Consider the following 16,600-nt stretch of genomic DNA (forward strand, 5'->3'; position numbering starts at 1 on the left):
CAGCAGAAACAAAACATCTAAAATAGGTTTCCAAGGTCTGATTAGTTCGTTCGGTTTGGCCATTCGTCTGAGGAAACTAAATCTCCGAGCACTAACAAATATTCGGAGATCACCCGAGCGTGCTCGGGAAAACCTGAGCAACGAGTATACTCGCTCATCACTACTTACAGGGATTTAAGTTAGTGATCTTAGCAACAACGTGGGCCCTCCAAGTCTACAGATTGTGGCTGTAAAGTTCTAGATTTCTTCAGTCCTTGCTGGTAGAATCTCTAGACTTGGGTGATGAAGGTTCTTTGTGAGGTCACACAGCGGAATGCTGGACACCAGAGAAGTCAGCACAAAGATCGCACCTCAGATGGAGATACCACTGTAGCTACTATGGTCAGTGGCACTTCAAGTGGTATGTGTGGCTGTCACAGATTGTTGATGGTAGTTCTGTTGATGGTAGTTCGGTCATTAATTAAAGATTTTTTGGGGTAAAAAATTGACTTATTTCTTCACATGGGACAGAGGCCGGTGTACATACATTGGGGAGCATATAATTATTTATTTACTTTATATTTTTTTACCATTCTATTTTACTGTTTATTTTAATTATATATAACTGCATTTGCTGCAATTTTTGCAAAATTTATTACAACATTTTTAAGTCTCTATGTCAAAACTCAAAAATGCAAATAAAACGGGCTTGGTCAACTGGCATAAAGTACAATATAAATATGATGCTTTTCTTCAGGTTTTATACTGATACTTCTCATATTATTCTTTTCTTACCAGGGACGGTATCTGGAATCTAGAAGGAAAATTGAAGAATCTAACAAGGGCCACACGATTGTTTCATGTTAATCATTTATTATGTCTGTAAATTATATTTTTTGCCTTATGATGTCATTTTATACTGATTATATGGATCTAGTTCTGGAATCAGTGCATGATGAAATCACATTGTATAGGTGTCTGTTGTATAACCAAACTGTTTGGCTATGTGCCCATGATCCGGAAGTAGCATCATTTTGGATGCAGCATATTTTCTCTGTCTCCAAAACATTGCCTTCTATTGAACGCAGGTAAATCCGCATGTGTTCACTGAACAGTACGGATTCACCACATCCAACACGTTTCTATTGTTGAAATTTCTAGCATCTCCACAAGAGAAATTGGCATTCTGTGGTCCTGAAAATGGCACTTTCTGAGGGTAATCCGCAGGTGCACATACAGGCATATTGGACAAGGGATTTCTATAAATCCCATCCACTATGCTGTAACATCTGGTCGCTGCAGTTTTGATGCTGTATAAAGACGCAGCGTCAAACCTACAACAGTTCCTGATCGTGGGCACATACTCTATAAGAGTCCTGATATGCCTGTTTGTTAAAGGGTAGTGTTTGTGGGGGTAGTGTTCTTTTTTTTCAAAGGTTATGAGCTCCAAAGTCCGATGTGAGGAAGAGAAGCGTGTTACCAGGGCAAGTCACCATACTGAATATCATTGCTCCACATGTATATACAGTTAGTTAGTTGTAGTATGGCCTTGGTCCAGGGTTCTCTAACTGATCGCCTTTTCTCGGGGTCAAGAAGGAATTTTTTCCCTGTAACACACATTGGCTGAACGTGTCCAGGTTTTTTGCCTTCTTCTGGATCATTGGTCTTAGGTAGTGGCAGATATTGTAATTAATAAAATATGTTTAAAGTCAATGATCGGTCTCCTTTTTATTTTATACAGCACTCAGGTAGTTGAATATGTGAGTTCTCATTTTTATGATCCATGGCTGTCACAATATGAAGTCAAACAGAAAAACAAGGGCGGTAATTATGTGTCTGTGTCACGCTGTGACGGTCTTCAGTAAGGAAGAGGGGCCTCAAACTGTCCCTGGAGCTGGGACCCTAACTATCCCTGTCCTAGGGGTACTCTTAAATATAGAAAGGCCAGAGTCTCTGACCTTTCTATCCTCCTGTAAAAACCCTAATCTGTCCCTACCCCACCCCATGAGGCATGGGACAGAAATGAAAGGTAAACCAGCCAAAAAGACAAACCAGGGATAACAGAAAACCTCTATCATACACAAGCACTAACCAACAATAGTCAGGAGGATAGGGACTGGGAGGAATAAACTAAATGAGAAAAGAGACCAGGAGATAAACACACACGTACAACAGCAAACTACAGAACACCACAACTCAAACTCCAAACTTCAACTACTTATCTTTAGCACACAGCACAGCATCTCCTAAGAGCATGGAAGCAGAGCTTTCAGCAGCAGGACAGAGAGGGTCGGGTCAGGTTTTATAGGAAAAGTCCAGGTCAGAAGCAGCTAAAACAGAGCTGCATGTTCCTGACCAGCATATAAAGGGTTGTTAACCTCTTCAGCATCAAAGTAAAAAAAAAATCATAAAATATGGTATCAAAATACACAGGCTAAAGAGAAGGTCTGTGGTCTTCTATCCACAGATCTCCCAGGTTGGCATGACACACTCGTGACAGTCTGCTAAGGTAACGTCTGTATTTATGATGCAGAAAATAGAGTCACACAGAAGAGTTTTGAAACTGGGAAGTATTATCCTCAAAGAAAATAAATGCAGAGTAAATTTACCATATTTATATTAAACTTCCTAGTTACCTGCACTAAATTGCATGAAATTATTAGAAGGCCGGCCTCTCCTAATAACACTCCTAGTGACACATCCCTCTTAAAAACACTCCTTTTGGCACGCCCCTCCTAATTAAACTTCTAGTGGTACACCCTCCTAATAACACTCCTAGTGGAACGCCCCTCCTAATAACACTCTTAGTGGCATGCCCCTCCTAATAACACTCCTAGTCGCACGCCACTCCCAAGAACCCTATTAGTGGCACGCCCCTCTTAATAACATCCCTAGTGGCACACTTCTAATAACACGCCCAGTGGCACGCCCCTCCTATTAATACTCCTAGTGCCATTCCCCTCCTAATAACACTATTAATGGCACGTCCTTCCGAATTACACTCCCAGTGGCATGTTCCTACCAACAACACTCCTAGTGGTATGTTGCTCCTAATCCTATTGGCACTCATAATAACACTCCTAGTGTCCCACCCTACCAATAAGAATCTTTGTGGCACATCCTTCCTTGTAACATTTCTAGGAGCATGCCTCTCCTAATAGCACTTCTAGTGGCTTGTCCCTCCTAATAACAGTCCTTAGAGAATGTCCCTCCTAAACAGGGCAGGCGTTAGTGGCAGTCAGACTAGGCAAATACATAGGACCCCGCTTCCTCAGGGGCCCCTAGCCAGTGATAGCGGCACACCATGGGGCCACTATTGGGCCCCCCTGTGTGCCGCATTCAACTGTATCAGCATCATAGATGCCAATAGAGTTGAAAGCAGTTATGGAGGAGATGGCGTCAGATTACGCTTCCTCTCCATCATTCCCCTCTTACTCTGACACAGTGGGTGCGTGATAACGTCACTTCATTGCGCACCTGCTGTGTGCCAGGCAGTTCAGCTGCTGAGATGTTCTGCAAAGCCTGGAGCAGCGGGGGAACGAGGAGGAAAGGAGAGTATTGTGTTTTGTTTATATATACGGTGTATATATATATATATATATATATATATATATACTGTATATATATACATATATATATACACACCTCTGGCAAAAATTAAGAGACCACTGCACAGTTTTACAAAAATCAACTTCTCCACATGTCTGACAGCCATTCCATTCCAGTGTCAGATGAATTCCAACCAGAGTACACCTCATTCTACTTAATGTCCTTGTGATTAGGTGATCACCTGAACCAAATCTTATTTAATGAAGGAAAGTATAAAAAACACTGCTGTGGTGTTCACAATCCTCTTGCAGTAGGACAAGCTGGATGGCAAAACAAGTGCTAATAACATGCCAAAGGTAATAGGAATGAAAAAATAGCTTTTAATCTTGCCAAATTAGTTGAAAAGAAAAATATTGAGTGAGGAAAAGAAGGGCTCAATTCTGGCTTAACTAGCAGAGGGACATAGTGAGCGTCATGTTTCCTCGTCCCTAAAATTTCTAAGACGGCAGTCCATTCCAACAAGGTCAAGCAACAGACATTGGGGACAACAAAAATTCTACAGACCGGCAAAGGGCAAAAACGACTCTCCACTGACCGGAATGACCGTTATCTTATTTGAATGTCACTCAGCAACCACAGGATGACATCAAGTGACCTACAAAAGGAATGGCAAATGTCAGATAGGATGAAGTGCACGGCAAGAACAGTCCAAACAGGTTCCTAGAGGCAGGACTCATATAAAGCTAGAAAAAAGCCTTTCATCAATGAGAAGCAAAGGAGAGCCAGGCTGACGTTTGTCAAAGACCATAAGGATTGGACCATAGAGGACTGGAGTAAGGTAATCTTCTCTGATGAGTCTAATTTTGAGCTTTGCTCAACACCTGGTCGTTTAAAAGTTATACAGAGACCTGGAGAGCCGAACAAGCCACAATTTCTTGCACCTACTGTGAAATTTGGTGGAGGATCGGTGATGATCTGGAGATGCTTCAGCAAGGCTGGAGTTGGGCAGGTTAATCTTTGCGAAAGACGTATGAATCAAGCCATATACAAGGTTATACTGGAAAAACAGTTGATTCCTTCTGTTCAGGCAATGTTCCCTGTTGTGAATTCTGCTCTTGGGCTCCCTCCGGTGGTTGTAAGTGGTAGCGCTGCTGTCTTTGAATCACAGCAGTTATCAGGTGTGTTCACTTTTTGCAATTCGGACTGGGCTATTTAGTCTTGCTTGACCCTTTAGTCAGTGCCAGTTGTCCATTGTTCCTGGAGGATTCACATCCTTTCCTGGTTTCTCCTGCTTTGCTGTTCATTTCAACAAAGATAAGTTCTGGCCTTGATTTTGCTGTCCACATGTTGTGGCCTATTGTTCAGTTCTTTTCCATGTTTTTGTCTTGTCCAGCTTGGTCTGTATAAGGATTTGTTTAGCCAAGCTGGTATCTCTGGAGATGCAGATATACCCTCCATATCTTTAGTTAGCTGTGGACATTTTGTATTTTCTGTGGTGGATTTTCTAGTGTTTTTATACTGACCGCATAGTACTCTGTCCTATCCTTTCTATTTAGCTAGAAGTGGCCTCCTTTGCTAAAATCTGATTTCAGTCTGCGTATGTTATTTCCCTCTCCTCTCACAGTCAATATTTGTGGGGGGCTGCCTATCCTTTGGGAATTTTCTCTGAGGCAAGATAGTTTTCCCTTTTCTATCTCTAGGGGTAATTAGTCCTCCGGCTGTGTCGAGATGTCTAGGGAGCGCTAGGTACATTCCACGGCTACTTCTAGTTGCGGTGTTAAGTTCAGGGTCGGTCAGTACAGGTACCACATTCACAAGTGAGTGTGAGGGACTGTGGACATCAATTCAATTGAAGGTGGGGGTGGGGAGAGAAAATGGTGTATTGAAGGTGGGGAGAGCAAATAAAGAATTTTGAGGGTTGGAGAAGAGCAGTTGATAATGAATAGAGGGTGGGAGAGAGAGAAGACATGACAATGAATTGAGGCAGAAGGAGCATGTAACTATACTGAATCGGGGTAAGGGTTAGAGCGGGAGGTACATAGTAGGGTCGTTGAGGTTAAAGTGACTGGAAATAAATTGAGGGAAAGAGTCAGGGGCGGATTATAATAGGGTCAATCTGGGCGGTAGCCCAGGGCCCAGTGGTGTGGGGGGGCCCTCGGCTACCGCTCAGATTGCCCACCGCCAGTAAGGGCATTACTGCCCTGACTGGCGTATAGGCCCAGTGGGCAGAGAGGGGGCCTGCATTGGGCCCCGTCTCATATGCTCAGCGGGCCCCTAAAGGGCGCTGCGGCAGTTTCACCTATTGACGTGCGGGCGCACGACCGCACGTCAATAGTTAACAACAGCCGCCAGCCAATTGGAGGCTGGCAGCTGAAGTCTGCCACAGGCGCAGCACACACATCACCGGCGTCTGACGTCATTGTCAGTCGCCGGTGAGTGCGAGCTGCAGGAGGGAGCTCGCCGCAGGAGGGAGCTCGCCGCTGGAGCGCACATGACAGGTGAGGAGAACTCATTTTTGTTTTTTTTTCTTTGCGAACGGCCAGATTGCTGGACACACTGGGGGCAATGCTGGAGAGAAGACACTGGGGCAGATTGGAGACACTGACTGGGGCAGAATGCTGGACAGACTGGGGGCAATATGCTGGAGACACTGGGGGCAATATGCCGGAGACACTGGGGGCAATATGCTGGAGACACTGGGGGCAATATGCTGGAGACACTGGGGACAATATGCTGGAGACACTGGGGGCAGTATTGGAGACACTGGGGCAATATGCTGGACACACTGGGGGCAATATGCTGGACACACTGGGGGCAATATGCTGGACACACTGGGGCATATTGCTGGACAGATTGGGGGCAATATTGGACACACTGGGGCAGATTGCTGGACACATTGGGGCAGATTGCTGGACACACTGGGGGCAGGACTGGAGGCATGGGCAGAATGTAGATATGGGGCATGATTGGAGACACGGGGCAGAATGAAAGACATGGGGCAGGATAGGATCATGGGTCAGGATGGATACGATGGAGACAGATGGGGCAGGATGGGGAGATCATATGGGGTAGAATGGATACTCATGAGGGCAGGATGCGAGAACATATGGCTGGAGCCAGAAATGAGACACACAGGGCCAGGATGGGAAATATTATTATCATAGGGGCTAATTAAGGGATATTATTACTGCAGTGATGTATTTATTTTATTTTGAGTATATTGTTTTAAATGGGGGGGCGGTCCTGTTACTGTGCAGAGTGACACTATGTCGCCTTTTTTTCTTCATGTTGTGTAATGTAGAAGTTGGGAAAAATTAAGTAATGTGTTCTGCAAGCGGAGCTCGAGATAACTGTGTTATTTCCTGCAGAGACGAGCCCTGGCTGGAAGAAATGATGGCGGTCTGTGCTGGATGAAAGATGAAGGAATTCACCTAGAGACGTCACTGGTGAGTCAGTGTTACCTATACACTGACACTATACACTGTATACTATATACAGAGGTCCTGTGTATAATGTCACCGGTGATCACTGCATACTAAGTATAGATCTCCTGTGAATACTGGCACTTATGGTGATAGTATTGTGTTTTTTTTGTTTTTTTTATCACTGATCAGTATTGTAGTATTCAGTCACTATGTGGTGGTAACATGTGGTCTGGAAATGGTGTTGCGGTATTTGTCCCTTGTATGTGCTATTTGGTCACCATGTGGTGGTAATATGTGGTCTTGACATGGTGTAGCGGTATTTGTTCCTTGTATGTGATATTATTCGATCACTGTAGTTGTAATATGTGGTCTGGTCATGGTGCGGTGGTATTTGTTCCTTGTATGTGATATTATTGGTCATTTTAAAAATTGAAAAATAAATCAAAATATACTTAAATTGTATTGCATATTTTAACAAATATTTAATAGGTTACAGTAGAGTAGGGCCCGGCCAAAAGTGTCTACCGTGTTAGGGTATGTGTCCACGTTCAGGATTGCATCAGGATTTGGTCAGGATTTTTCATCAGTATTTGTAAGCCAAAACCAGGAGTGGGTGATAAATGCAAAAGTGGAGCATATGTTTCTATTATACTTTTCCTCTAATTGTTCCACTCCTGGTTTTGGCTTACAAATACTGATGACAAATCCTGACCAAATCCTGATGCAATCCTGAACGTGGACACATACCCTTATGGTGGCGGCTTACAAAATCTTTGTCACATGATCCCTGTCACATGATCCCCATCACATGACCGGGGGGGGGGGGGGACCACAGTGTCTGAACAGCCCGGGGCCTTGGCTACCCTTAATCCACCCCTGGAAAGAGTACAGGTGCTAATTAATTTATATATTAAATGGGAAAAGTGGCTATTACAGATAGTGGGGGCACAGTGGCGGATTATAATTTATTTTTGGTATGGTGGGTTGCATAATAACCAATTATATATTAATGGTGGGTGAATGTCTGTATTCAGATGTGTAGTGTAGAAGAAAGGGAAAAAGTGGGGAATGTGCTCTGGAAGCGGTGCTCTAGATAACTGTGTTATTTTATGCAGAAAGAAGTGGTGGAAGTGATGGAGGTCTGCACTGGATTAAAAAGAAATGCAAAGATGAAGGACTTCACCTAGAGACGTCACTGGTGAGTCAGTATGTTACCTGTACACTGACACCATACACTGTATACTGTGTACAGAGCTCCTGTGTATAATGTCACTGGTGATCACTATATTATCTGTACACTATACACTATATACAGAGCTCCTGTGTGTAATGTCACTAGTGATCACTGTATTACCTGTACACTGACACTATATATAGAGCTCCTGTGCATAATGTCACTAGTGATCACTGTATTACATGTACACTGTACCCTATATACAGAGCCCCTGTGTATAATGTCACTGGTGATCACTGTATTACATGTACACTGTACCCTATATACAGAGCTCCTGTGTATAATGTCACTAGTGATCACTGTATTACATGTACAATGTACCCTATATACAGAGCTCCTGTGTATAATGTCACTAGTGATCATTGTATTACATGTACACTGTACCCTATATACAGAGCTCCTGTGTATAATGTCACTGGTGATCACTGTATTACCTGTACACTGACACTATAGATAGAGCTCCTGTGTATAATGGCACTGGTACCACTGTATTACCTGTACACAGACACATTTTCCTGAAGCAGAGATGCGAACTCTGCTTCAGGAAAATGGCTACCGCGATCTCCATCTGCGCACGCGCGGCATCCCGCGGCCATTTTCCTGAAGCCCCAGGCAGCAGAGCGCTCGATCTGCGCACACGCGGCAACAGGAAGATGGCCGCCCCCACCGATCACCAGGGAAATAGCGCAGATCGCGCTCTTTTCCCTCCCCTGTGCAGTGGATTCTGGACTTGGACATGCGCACACCACTACGCCACCAACGGAAAACTAAGCAAGATCTGGGGGAAGACACCACGCCCATCTGACCAGACCAGCCTGATTGACAGGCGAAAACGGCTACTTTGGTAACGTATTTCGGCAGCATAGGTGGGGAATCGGGGTTCACAAAATACACTATTGTAATGCACAGCTCAGGCCCTATTTAACAGTATTTTTATCTCATACGGAAAAAAAGGGGTGACAGGTTCCCTTTAACTTCTTTGAAAAAGAACATTGAGTGTTTCTTTGCTGGTGATACATCTAGCAATGCACAGATTACATGTAAGAGCAGGAATCATTGTCTATGAGAGAAACCATTCCCATTGTTTCACATTTTCACACATTTTGTAGGTGCAGGAACTATGGACTTTCTAGGTTTTGTGAAACTACAACTCACAGCATTCTCCACGTAGAGCAGAGGATAAATATCAACAAAAGTTCAAGAATTACTTTTTATTTCTTCATGACACTAACCGCACGGCATAAGTCAGCTGACAAGGCAGCTTTATTCTTTAGGTCAGTACAATTACAGCGATACCAGATTATTATAGGATTTTTTTAAATGTTTTTCTATTTTTGAACACTAAAATCAATTTTTTTGGGGGGTGATGCATAATATTTTTTAATGTTTTTTTTTCATATATTTTGGACCCAGAATGAACAAACATCAGCATTATAGGTGATACAAGGGATTTGACAGCTTTATTTTGCAGGTCAGTATGATTGTGGTCAGGAGCGTAACAGTAGCGCTGATACAGTTACATTCTGCGGCAGATCAGGGAGAATCGATCTCCCTGCTCTGCCGCCCAGCCGCTATGGGACCCTAGCAGGGGGGGACGGTGCCAGCAGTAGGCCCCCTGCCTGTCATGGCAGGGTCAACTGTATCGACAACTAGCCGATGCAGCTGACCGCATTGATGAGGGAAGGAGAACTACGCTCCTTTTCCCATCATCCCCTGTCAGTGTCTGACGTCACCAACGCAGACACTGACAGGGGGCTCGATAGCATCACTGCCCGGCGCCCGCTATCAGGAGATGACCGGGAGCAGGGAGCAGCGCAGGACCCAGGAAGAAGAGAGGTGAGTATTTATTGTTTTTCTTTAAGGGGACTGCTTTATACTACAGAGTCTGCCTGTAGGGTGGGGGTGCTGCCTTATTCTACAGAGTCTGCCTGTGTGGGGGTGCTGCCTTATACTACAGGATCTGCCTGTGGGGGAAGCTGCCTTATATTACAGGGTCTGCCTGTGTGGGGGTGCTGCCTTATACTACAGAGTTTGCCTGTGAGGAAGGTGCTGCCTTATACTACAGAGTCTGCCTGTAGGGGGTGCTGCCTTATACTACAAAAGTCTGCCTGTGGGAGGGTGCTGCCTTATACTACAGAGTCTGCCTGTGGGGGGTGCTGCGTTATACTACAGGGTCAGCCTGTGGGGGGATGCTGCCTTTTACTGCAGAGTCTGCCTGTGGGGGTGTGGTGCATTATACTGCAGAGTCTGCCTATATAGGGGTGATGCCTTTTACTACAGTGTCTGCCTGCGGGGATGGGTGCTGTCTTATACTACAGAGTCTGCTTATGGGGAGCTGCCTTATGCTATAGAGTCTGCCTCTGGGGGAGGATTATACAATATAGAGTCTGCCTATGGGGAGTGCATTATACTATATTGAGGACTATCTGGTGCATTATACTATATGGAGGCTATCTACGGAGCCATCATACAGTGTGTGGATATTACAGTGAGGGGGTCATCTTACAGTGTTGGAGCCATCAAACAGTTTGGGGGCTACTAAGGGACCAGTATACTGTGTGGGTGGTACTATACAGTGAGGGGGCATTATACTGTGTATAAGAGCATATCATACTGTGTATAGGGGAGTTATAAGGGGGGGAGACTTGGGACATTATTAAATGTAAAGTGGGTGTCACGATCCAATTTTGGACTTGTGGCAGCCATACGCATGTCATACGGATGTCATACGGATGCATAGGTGTGAGAAAATCGCATCACCGCATTGCAAACATATTACACACAGATGACCATACGGAGAACACGTGTGCGACTCTCGGCAGGAAAAGTGGGACCGATTTTTCATACATTAAGTGTGACCCCGGCCAAACAGTTACAGTTCTCCATAGAACTATGAGCATCAACAGCCATCTCCTATCTCAGTAATAGGACAACCTGTACTCACTGAAGACAGGTTTTACCCTTGAATTGAGAATTTTGAGAATAAAATATCAGTCCTGGAGTAGAAAAAAGTGAGATATTTATAAGATATTTTACAAAGTTTAATATTTTCACATATTTTATTGTTTTATTTTAAAAAATGTAAATGACGGCTATTCTTTAAAGGACTTGTCAATCAACATATTTGATGAAATATCTATCAATCAATACCTGAGTTAATAAGAGAAAGCTACAATTCAACTTTAAAGGGGAACTGTTACATTGTTGGTATAAAAGGACCTTTCAAAAGGTTATTGAGTCAAAATATTCTGATATGTCAATAGTACATACAAACATAGATACAAACATACATACATGAGAAGAATGAAGTAGTGAAATCTCTAATCTTAGGCCACCACTGATCTTCAGGATATGTGCTCTATAGCTCTATAGACAGCTCAAACACCTCAAAAACAGCATAGCACAAACATTTATAACACTGAAAATCTGACACAACTTTCTATAATACAGTATAATGCAGGCCCCATATAGTACATATAGTATAATGCACTACCCGTAGTCCTCGATGCAGCCTCCCTCATAGAATATAATGTAGCCCCCTTCATAGAGTCTAATGCAGCCCTCCCATAGAATATAATGCAGCCTCAATATAGTATAATGCAGCACTCCCAAAAATTGCAAAAAGTGCAATAGAATTCCAGAATATGCATGTCCACGTAGTATATTGCCCAGTGACGTAGTATATTGCCCAACCACGTAGTATATTGCCCAGCCACGTAGTATATTGCCCAGCCACGTAGTATATTGCCCAGTTACGTAGTATATTGCCCAGTGACGTAGTATATTGCCCAGCCACGTAGTATATTGCCCAGTTACGTAGTACATTGCCCAGTGACGTAGTATACAGCACAGAGCCACGTAGTATATTGCACAGTGACGTAGTAAACAGCACAGAGCCACGTAGTATATTGCCCAGCCATGTAGTATATTGGCTAGTCAGGTAGTATATTGCCCAGCTACGTAGTATATTTCCCAGCCACGTATGTCACAGGTTAAAAAATAAAAAATAAACATATACTCACCTTCCGAGGGCCCATTGTAGTAGTCGCCTGTGTGCGGTGCACTTGGCAGCTTCCGGTCCCAGGGTTGGTATGAGCGCAGGACCTGCGAAGATGTCGCGGTCACATGACCGTGACGTCATGACAGGTCCTTCTCGCGCAGGACTTGTGATGATGTCGCAGTCACATGACCGTGACGTCATGGCAGGTCCTTCTCGCATACCATCCTTGCCACCGGAACCTGCCGCTTGCATGGAGCGGTCACCGGAGCGTCACGAGGAAAGGCAGTGGAAGGTGAGTATATAATGATTTTTTATTTTTTTAATTATTTTTAACATTAGATGTTTTTACTATTGACGCTGCATAGGCAGCATCAATAGTAAAAACTTGGTCACACAGGGTTAATAGCGGCAGTAACGGAGTGAGTTACCCGCGGCATAACGCGGTCCGTTACCGTTGGCATTAACCCTGTGTGAGCACTGACTGCAGGGGAGTAGGGAGGGACTAATCGGACTGTGGCCGTCGCTGATTGGTCGCGGCAGCCATGACAGGCAGCTGGCGAAACCAATCAGCGACTTGGATTCCATGAGAGACAGAGGCCGCGACCAATGAATATCCGGGACTGACAGACAGACAGACGGAAGTACCCCTTAGACAATTATATAGTAGATATATATATATATATATATATATATATATATATATATATATATATATATATATATATATATACAGCTCTGGCAAAAACTAAGAGACCACTGCAAAATTTTCTTTGCTTGTAGACCTCAAATAATGCAAAAAAACAAGTTCATAATAATTTAGAAACAATACTAATGTTTTAACTCAGGAAGAGTTCAGAAATCAATATTTTGTGGAATAACCATGATTTTTAATCACAGCCTTCATGCGTCTTGGCATGCTTTCACACTGCTTTTGGGTGACCTTACGCCACTCCTGGAACAAAAATGTAAGCAGTTCTTCTCTGTTTGATGGCTTGTGACTATCCATCTTCCTCTTGAGTACATTCCAGAGGTTTTTAATGGAGTTCATGTCTGGAGATTGGGCTGGCCATGACAGGGATTTGATGTGGTGGTCCTTCATCCACACCTTGATTGACCTAGCTGTGTGGCATGGCGCATTGTCCTGCTGGAAAAACCAGTCCTCAGAGTTGGGGAACTGTTATGATCTGGTGGCCTAGGAGCAGCATGGGACGTACTCTGGAGAAGGTGGTACCTGTATTGACCACAGACCCTAAACTTAACACCGCAACTAGAAGTAGCCGTGGAATGTACCTAGCGCTCCCTAGACATCTCGACACAGCCGGAGGACTAATTACCCCTAGAGATAGAAAAGGGAAAACTATCTTGCCTCAGAGAAAATTCCCAAAGGATAGGCAGCCCCCCACAAATATTGACTGTGAGAGGAGAGGGAAATAACATACGCAGACTGAAATCAGATTTTAGCAAAGGAGGCCACTTCTAGCTAAATAGAAAGGATAGGACAGAGTACTATGCGGTCAGTATTAAAACACTAGAAAATCCACCACAGAAAATACAAAATCTCCACAGCTAACTAAAGATATGGAGGGTATATCTGCATCTCCAGAGATACCAGCTTGGCTAAACAAATCCTTATACAGACCAAGCTGGACAAGACAAAAACATGGAAAAGAATTGAACAATAGGCCACAGCATGTGGACAGCAAAATCAAGGCCAGAACTTATCTTTGTTGAAATGAACAGCAAAGCAGGAGAGACCAGGCAGAGATGTGAATCCTCCAGGAACAATGGACAACTGGCACTGACTAAAGGGTCAAGCAAGACTAAATAGCCCAGTCAGAATTGCAAAAAGTGAACACACCTGATAACTGCTGTGATTCAAAGACAGCAGCGCTACCACTTACAACCACCGGAGGGAGCCCAAGACCAGAATTCACAACAGTACCCCCCCCTTGAAGAGGGGTCACCGAACCCTCACCAGAGCCCCCAGGCCGATCCGGACGAGCTAAATGAAAGGCACGAACCAAATCCTCAGCATGAACATCTGAGGCAACAACCCAAGAATTATCCTCCTGGCCATAACCCTTCCATTTGACAAGATACTGAAGCTTCCGCCTCGAAAAACGAGAATCCAAAATCTTCTCAACCGCATACTCCAACTCCCCATCAATCAACACCGGGGCAGGAAGATCAACAGAGGGAACAACGGGCACCACATATTTCCGCAACAAAGATCTATGAAAAACATTATGGATAAAAAAAGAGGCCGGAAGGGCCAAACGAAAAGACACTGGATTGATAATATCAGAAATCCAATAAGGGCCAATAAACCGAGGCTTAAACTTAGGGGAAGAAACCTTCATAGGAACATGACGGGAAGACAACCAGACCAAATCCCCAACCCGAAGCCCGGAACCAAGACACCGACGACGGTTAGCAAAACGCTGAGCCCCCTCCTGAGACAACACCAAATTGTCAACAACATGAGCCCAAATTTGCCGCAACCTATCAACCACAGAGTCCACCCCAGGACAATCAGAAGGCTCAACCTGCCCCGAAGAAAAACGAGGATGAAAACCAGAATTACAAAAGAAGGGTGAAACCAAGGTAGCAGAACTAGCCCGATTATTAAGGGCAAACTCGGCCAATGGCAAGAAAGCCACCCAATCATCCTGATCAGCAGACACAAAGCATCTCAAATAAGTTTCCAAAGTCTGATTAGTTCGCTCGGTTTGGCCATTTGTCTGAGGATGAAATGCGGAAGAAAAAGACAAATCAATGCCCAGCCTAGCACAAAAGGCCCGCCAAAACCTAGAATCAAACTGGGAACCTCTATCGGACACAATATTCTCCGGAATGCCATGCAAACGAACCACATGCTGAAAAAACAAACCAAATTGGAAGAGGAAGGCAACTTAGGCAAAGGTACCAAATGAACCATCTTAGAAAACTGGTCACAAACCACCCAGATAACTGACATCCTCTGGGAAACCGGAAGATCCTAAATAAAATCCATAGAAATATGCGTCGAAGGCCTCTCAGGGACCGGCAAAGGCATAAGCAACCCACTAGCGTGGGAACAGCAAGGCTTGGCCCGTGCACAAGTCCCACAGGACTGCACAAAAGAACGCATATCCCGTGACAAAGAAGGCCACCAAAAGGACCTACCAACCAAATCTCTGGTACCAAAAATCCCAGGATGACCAGCCAACACAGAACAATGAACCTCCGAAATCACTTTACTAGTCCATCTGTCAGGAACAAACAGTTTCCCCACTGGACAGCGGTCAGGTTTATCAGCCTGAAATTCCTGAAGAACCCGTCGTAAATCAGGGGAGATGGCAGAAAGAATCACCCCATCCTTCAGAATACCGACCGGCTCAAGGACCCCAGGAGAATCAGGCAAAAAGCTCCTAGAGAGGGCATCAGCCTTAACATTCTTAGAACCCGGAAGATACGAGACCACAAAATCAAAACGGGAGAAAAACAGGGACCATCGGGCCTGTCTAGGATTCAGCCGTTTGGCAGACTCGAGGTAAATCAGATTCTTATGATCGGTCAAGACCACAATGCGGTGCTTGGCCCCCTCAAGCCAATGTCGCCACTCCTCAAATGCCCACTTCATAGCCAACAACTCACGATTGCCGACATCATAATTGCGTTCCGCAGGGGAAAACTTTTGAGAAAAGAAGGCACACGGTTTCATCAAGGAACCATCAGAATTCCTCTGAGACAAAACGGCCCCTGCCCCAATCTCAGAAGCGTCAACCTCAACCTGAAAAGGAAGAGAAACATCCGGCTGACGCAACACAGGGGCAGAAGTAAATCGGCGTTTAAGCTCCTGAAAGGCAGAAACAGCCGCAGAGGACCAATTCGTCACATCAGCGCCCTTCTTCGTCAAATCGGTCAGGGGTTTAACCACACTGGAGAAGTTGGCAATGAAACGGCGATAAAAATTAGCAAAGCCCAAAAATTTCTGAAGGCTCTTCACAGATGTGGGCTGGATCCAATCATGAATGGCCTGAACCTTAACCGGATCCATCTCTATAGATGAGGGAGAGAAAATGAAGCCCAAAAAAGAAATCTTCTGTACTCCAAAGAGGCACTTAGACCCCTTCACAAACAAGGCATTATCACGAAGGATCTGAAATACCATCCTGACTTGTTTCACATGAGACTCCCAATCATCTGAAAAAATCAAAATATCATCCAAATATACAATCATGAATTTATCAAGATAATTCCGAAATATATCATGCATGAAGGACTGAAACACAGATGGAGCATTAGAGAGTCCGAATGGCATCACAAGGTATTCAAAATGGCCTTCGGGCATATTAAATGCAGTTTTCCATTCGTCACCCTGCTTAATACGAACAATATTATATGCCCCTCGAAGGTCAATCTTAGTAAACC

The 16,600-nt window shown here is 44.4% G+C and overlaps 1 long non-coding RNA gene across 1 annotated transcript; it reads left to right on the plus strand.

Annotated features, from left to right (window-relative positions):
- Nucleotides 1–373: 373 nt before the first annotated feature.
- Nucleotides 374–1,695, plus strand: LOC143785683 (uncharacterized). The gene is made up of 2 exons (XR_013218050.1): nucleotides 374–476; nucleotides 778–1,695. It is a non-coding gene; the product is annotated as an uncharacterized LOC143785683 (long non-coding RNA).
- The last annotated feature ends 14,905 nt before the right edge of the window (nucleotides 1,696–16,600 follow it).

Source organism: Ranitomeya variabilis, chromosome 7, assembly GCF_051348905.1.
Source record: "Ranitomeya variabilis isolate aRanVar5 chromosome 7, aRanVar5.hap1, whole genome shotgun sequence".
NCBI classification, from domain to species: Eukaryota; Metazoa; Chordata; class Amphibia; order Anura; family Dendrobatidae; genus Ranitomeya; species Ranitomeya variabilis.